The sequence below is a fragment of the Streptopelia decaocto genome, assembly GCF_964273445.1.
Source record: "Streptopelia decaocto genome assembly, chromosome: Z".
Lineage (NCBI taxonomy): Eukaryota > Metazoa > Chordata > Aves > Columbiformes > Columbidae > Streptopelia > Streptopelia decaocto.
In genome coordinates this window covers 79,580,689-79,587,454 of record NC_138657.1, presented here as the reverse complement: position 1 = coordinate 79,587,454, position 6,766 = coordinate 79,580,689, and positions in this window count along the sequence as shown.

Genomic DNA, 6,766 nt, shown 5'->3' with positions numbered 1-6,766 from the left:
CTGTGGAGCATGAGGATGGCCATTTTACTCTTAAATATGTTGATTAGAGACAAGTATAAGATGGGGTAAGTGCTGGAGCATTGATTTGCAATATTGTTTGGAGCACTCATTTGCAGATTGTTTCGCTAAGTTAATGTGAAGAACCTACATCCTTAGGTAACACCCAGGAAAGGAGCCATCACATTTGTTCCTCCAGGAAGGGGAACCCAAATTGCTCTGCAAGCTGCTCCAGCCCATCCTCCTCATTTGTGTCCCACCCAATGATCAGAAGGGAAGATCCATGTTAATAGGGTGAAATGATTTATGTGATGTTCTTCACCTATGAGATTTTAGGCAGACCCTGATAAGTTCTTTTATTTGTAGGAGATAGTTCAAAGCATGGAAGATGACAGGCTGAGGAGATGCCCTTCTGCATATGCTTGTTAGGAGGCAAGACCAAAACATCTTGGGTGACAGGTGATGGGATTCAAAAGACACTTTGTTAACTTAGGGGTTTCTCCGGTTGCTAAATGGAATAAACTGTAAGATTCAACCTCCTTTAAAGCGAAAGATGCTCCTATCTTCTGGGTTTTTTCAATGTATGGCACTTCCACTTTGATTTTTCCATTGTCATGTGTTTAATGACAACAAAATTCAGGTATTGTGTTTTTCTAGGCAGGCAGACAGTTGGAATTTACCAAAAAAGTGGGTTTGTTTCAATATATGTACAATTTCCAAAGATGATGTATCTTTTTGGTGGGAAAAGTGTCATAGATAACATTGCTTGCCAAGCCATAGCCTTTTTTCTTCCGTTCAGCCCAGAGCTATAGCTAAAACAAGTTCTGCTGAACATCAATGGGGAGAGACTCTTCATGTCTCTCTTCTGCTCTTGCAGAGCATCTCACTTTTTGCATTTTCTATTTGACCTAATGTAGACTTTGCACTCCTATACATGATTTTTTTTTTAATTTTAATATTGCTGGTTTTGTGTCACTGGTGGGTGCTGGGTGCTTTTTTGCAGGTATTGCTGCCAGCAGAGAACAGCTGCAAAAGGTCTGTCCTTCTGCCTATGGATATTTTTCCCTTTCCCTGGGCTTTTCCCCACTTTACCAGGGTGTGGAGGGACTGGCCCTGCATCCGTACCCTCCTGTGAATAAGAAGATGTGGCGTAATTCAAATACAACCTCTCTTACAAACACCAAGCAGTGTGAAGATGCTTCAGTATTTCAAATGAATCTGAGAACGGAGCAGTAAGCCTTTGAAACCAATGCAAGTTAAATTTTTACATTATGATATCATTTTTTTAAAATGTACTGCTTATTTTATTATCCTTGCAAGAAGGGGAAGGATGGAGACTTTAAATTCCGATGGTAAAAACAAAGACATGGCACCGAAGGGGTTACACGTGCACAGCTATTCTTCACCGGTGTAACTTCTTCCAGGACCCACACGAAAACTTATTAAGCGTCTGCCTGTCACCTCTCCTTAATAAATAAGAATCTCTTTTCAGCCTCTTTGTCTCCTTCACCTCTGGGGCCGGCGTCCTGTAAACACACTGCCAATTAAACCTCATGTCTAGCAAGGCCACAACTAATGAAAAGCAATAGAGAATTCACTGCCTTTTAATGAGGAAAACATTGCTTTTTACAGGGAACAATTTATTGGGCCAATTCCCCCTGTCCATCACCCTGGGGAACTGCTGCCTTTTTTACCCCCTGTTTGTTACTTTGTCAAGTGCGTGTAAAATTGCACACTGAACACAGAGGTGAAGGCTCTGACTCAATTTATGGTGTGACATCTCTGATCTTGCTCCCTGGATCAGTAAGCGATCCTGGCAATGATATGCATGGAAATTAATTACTGTGCCCGCCAGCGATACAGCAGGCCCCCGCCGTTGATAATAGATCAGTTTGCAGGAGTTTGTTAGAGGGGCGGTCGCATCGGCTTCTGTTTGCTCACACGCAGACAATGTCACTTAAGTGCAAACCACCAACATCATTGGGATGCGCAGCCATGGGAGGGGAGACAGCTCTGGCAAGTGAGCGCAGGAGCTGCCGGGGTACCCTTGGAAAAGACAAAATGGAAAGATGAGAGGGATGCAGTGATTTATAATTTGTGTTTTTGGGGAGCAAAAAGGCACTGCTACCCTGAGAAGAGCGTAGTATTTAAGCTGCGGAAAATTTTACTGAGCCTAGACTATTAAAGTGATAGATATTTAAATGAAAAATAGATGGGGAGGTCTAATTGCAAATTGAAGAATCTGGGGAATGAATTCTGGATAAATGTCTCCAGGATCATATCATCCATGAGTACAACATGGGCTAGCTCTGTTAGCTTTACAACCCTTTTTTCCTAGAATTTTATGTTTAAAATGCCTTCCTAAGCTCCTAACTGCGTTATTTTGTCTGCTCCTCCTGAGCAGGGCATTTTTTTGCTGGTGGATGCAGAGGGTTTTATTTAGCTTGACTCACTCATGGTTCAGGACATGAAGGGACGCTCAGCACATGTGAGGGATGGCCACAACATGTTGACCTGCTGAACTATTTTTGAGGAAATGGGAGAATTATCCCAGAGCAGTTGTAGGAAACCCCTCCTTGCTGAGCAGTTGAGTACTGTGGTCCATGAGCATTGCTGCATCCTTTCCCAGGTCACCACTGAATGTGGCGAGTGGTGAAACCGGCCCCTTGTGTGACATGGCTGGAGGCAAGGGAACAGCTCCCTGTCCCTGTCCCTTTACACCTCTGCTGTCCCTGTCACTGCCATCATCTGCAACCCATTTTTCCATCTACAGAAAAAGGGTACCAACCACTTCCCTGCACTTCTGGGGTGAAAATGGGATAAGCACGTGGAGACCCAGCGAGTTATTAGGACTCCAGGAGAGCCAGCTCTGCCAAGCACCATCATGAGATGACTTCATAAAGTCCTGTTGACAAAGTATATTTGTTTGTTATCTGCCATTTTTCAAAATCCTGTTATTTCTTACCCCTTTTCTACTTGGTCATCAGAATGTTCACATACTCACGGAGTTAACTTAAAATCACATTCAGCTTGGCCAGCCTCCTGGTTGTCTCATCTGTGTTACCACAGTTCAGTTGCTATTTCACCAGCCTGTTGCTTTGGGTTTTTTTTTGTATTTCCTTGTAACCGATCCCCTTCAGACACGTCAATATATTAATATTTTTTGTATTTCTCACCACTTTCTTCATGGTTTCATACACTTTTAGGCCCCAAAGGGCTCTATATTGTTTTCAAAACCAGACAACTAAGACATGATGCCCAGCTCAAACACCAGCTCTGGGGTACCAAGGCAAACAGAGTTGATGCACACTTGGTCCACACATGGCAGGATTCCTCCTAAGAGTAAATTTTCCCCAAAGAATGGGGGACTCCCTCTCCAGCCTGCGACTTTGGGGTCCCTACTCTTAACCCAGACTATATCGTAGTCATAGCATTTTTTTTTTAGGTTGAATACTTCCTATGGGAACTGTTTTTCAGTTCACCCTATTTGAAATGGCCATAACAGGCTCTTGTGGCAAGACAGTCACTTTAAAAAAGTATTTATAAAAAACAACGGAGAACCATCAGAAGTGGGTAACAATGAATATCTTGGAAAGTGAGACAGATAGAGAGGAAACAGGGATACCTTTTAACTGGCTTTCAATGCCTTGAGTGAGGGCAGTTCTTGTTGCTTCCCCACGGCCCTCCTGCTGTGACCCTCCACCCACTGCTGCTTTGCATTTGGTGGGGCAATATTTCAGAAAATAGTGGGCAAATTAAAAAATAAATCATGTTTTTAGATTTACCTGGGTATCTTCTTTGGCCCAGTTTGCATATGTATCAAAGAGCAAAATTTAGTTATTTTTATTTACCCCCCTACTAGTGAAATCTAGAAACTGTCTCATATACATAAAAAGCCCAAGATTATTTCAAAGTTTGGAAAAAAGAAAAGGGGGAGGGAGAGCTGTGAAAGATCATTTATTTTCTAATGCGACTGTTAGATTTGGCTGCTTTAGCAATTAAACTTTTCCTTTATTTGTTACCCCTACAGACCCCTGGTTAGAATAGGATCCTGAAGTTGAGTCCGCCAGAGCATTGGGCTTACATGATTCAATTAACCTTTAAGGTAGCTCTGGAAGTTGGTACTCTAGGAGATCCTTTTGTTAATTGGCAGCCTGACACAGACAATTAAGTTTGATCAGATGAAGAGGGCATCAGGGACATCATTAGCATACTGTACTGAAGACTACGTGGTGTGTAAAAGTTGTTTAATTTCTGCCAAGGAAGAAAGCGGGGGGCTGTGGGAACCCTACTTGCTCACACAGTGCTTTGCTTATTAAATATTTCATTTCCCTTGCCATAAGCCACAAATGTTCCCATTTTTCACTCCTCCTTTTTGGTTTCTTCCTACTGCAGTGAAACCCACTGAATGATTGTTCCTTTCTTATTAAACCTTCTGCATTTCACTTGAGGTATTGCATTAAAAATAAAAAAATCAACACAAACAACAACAAAACAGAGACCAGCAGAGAGGTTTACTTCAGAGATGGTCACAAAGCCCATGGTGGATGGAGTTTGAGCAGGGCATGGCTCAGTGGTTGAAGCTGGAGCTGGGCTGGGTGAGATCTCCCTATGTCCTTGGATCAGAAGGAAGCTACACAAAAATAAACCTGTAGTTCTCACATGTAGTAGATCTTATAAGAGAGGTGGACATATGGCTCTGAGTTGCAGGAGGAGTTGCTAGGATGAGGGTGGGACATACCGCATAGCCATGAATGTTTTCATAGAGGCAGGAGGTGTTGGAAAAGGTGAACCCGCGAACAACAGGTGGTGTGAGCTTGGGCTTGTGTTTGTGAGAGGTGGTTTCTCTGAGTTTCCTTTGCCTGGTGTTAACAACAGTCACACCACTGAGGCTTTGGAAATGTCTTATTTTTTTGTTTTAGCAGGCACTGCCAGAGGAGGAACGGAGGTGAGCCAACTTACAGCCATCTGCAAGGTTTATTTACCACCGCCCTTATAGTGAACAGGAGACATCCTGGATTTGAATCACAGAATCACAGACTGATTGGGGATAAAGGGACCTCTGGAGATCTTCTAATCCAACCTACCTGCTACCACAGGGTTGCCAGAGCAGATCACACAGGATCCTGTCCAGGGGGGTTTGAATGTCTACAGGGAAGGAGACTCCACAATCTCTCTGGGCAGCCTGGGCCAGACTCTAGCACCCTCAGAGCAAAGAAGTTTCTCCTCATGTTTAGATGGAACCTCCTGTGTTTCAGTCTGTGCCCGTTGCCCCTCATCCTGTCGTTGGGCACCACTGAACAGAGTCTGGTCCATCCTCTTGACACCCACCCTGCAGATATTTATCACATTGATAAGATCCCTCTCAGCTTGTCTTCTCCAACTGAACAGCCCCAGCTCTCTCAGTCTCTCCTCATAAGAAAAACGCTCCTGACCACTCACTATCTTCGTAGTCCGCTGCTGGAATTTCCCCAGTAGTTCCTTGTCCTCATTAAACTGGTGAGTAGCACTTCATTTTTTCAACATTCTCTCCCGAATGCAGATAGCAGCCTTCTTCTCAGCTACCTGCCAAAGTCAAACGTCTGCCCAGGGTTGAGCAACCTGTTGTGGTGAGGATCTTCCCACTGTTGGCACTGATTGCCACAACTCTATTCCTTGTCAAGGTTTGCAGCCGTGGCATCCAGGTGTGTTCAACACATTGTCACATGCAGCTTGAGCAGCTAAAACTGATGCATGAGCTGGATGCAAGCCCTGCCCTGTCACTCATGGCTTTTGGAGCATGTCATGGGAATATTGTCCCTCCCAGCTCCCCTGTGTCCACTTCAAGTTGCTCCAGTTGGTCACTGAGGCAAAGGCAGCCCAGGAAGTGCTTCCCCAAGCCAACACAGGACTACAAGGCAACATATGAAACCAGACCACGTTTCTGCAAAGATGGAGCATTTCTGCCACCTCTGCCCACTTTTGCAGATAACATCTTAGGGAGAATTAGCTGCAAGTGAGACCCACACAGAAGCACATTTCCAGTATATAACCCCTTTCTACCACCTAGTACTAGAGTTATGGTTGGATGCGATGACATTGAGTGTCTCTTCCAACCAAAATGGTTCTGTAATTCTGTGATTCAACTGCTGTCCTGTCTTTTTTGCTTGCTCCCCTTCCTCCAGCCCCTTTTCTGGGAGCAAGAGAAGGCACCTGGAAGGGAAACAAGGCATGTAAGGACTAAAAGGCACATGGTATCAGGATTTTCCATCCTCGTATCACGGGGGCAGTCTCTCTGCTTTCTCATTAGCCTTGCACAGTTGCTTCGGCAATTATGATACATATTGCATAATTCGTATAGCATTAGCCTTGCTACATAAGTCATTAATGTGCTAAGTTAGTGATAGCAGCAAATGTAGACTTTTGTGCTATGTGATGCTAATAATATCTATGAGATTTTAGTCTTAATCCAGCGAGACATTTTTAGCCCTCTACTGCCATAGCATCGTGTAATGGAAAATTAATGGGAAGTTGCAAGTGCAGAGTGAGCATGTTTTGCTGTCTTGCTGGGTACCTGTGCTGCTTGTCAGGGTGTAGTGAAAGAACAAAAGAACGCAGGATAAAGATTAATCCAGACGTCCATTCAACAGTGACCAACACTCAGTGCCTTGGGGTGGACGTAGGAAGAGAGTGAACATACAGACATTCCTCCCCAAGCTCCAAAACCCTTTGGCTCTGGGACCTCCCTTGCTGCAGGTCCAGCCTTTTTATTCAATAGGTCTTGGTGTAT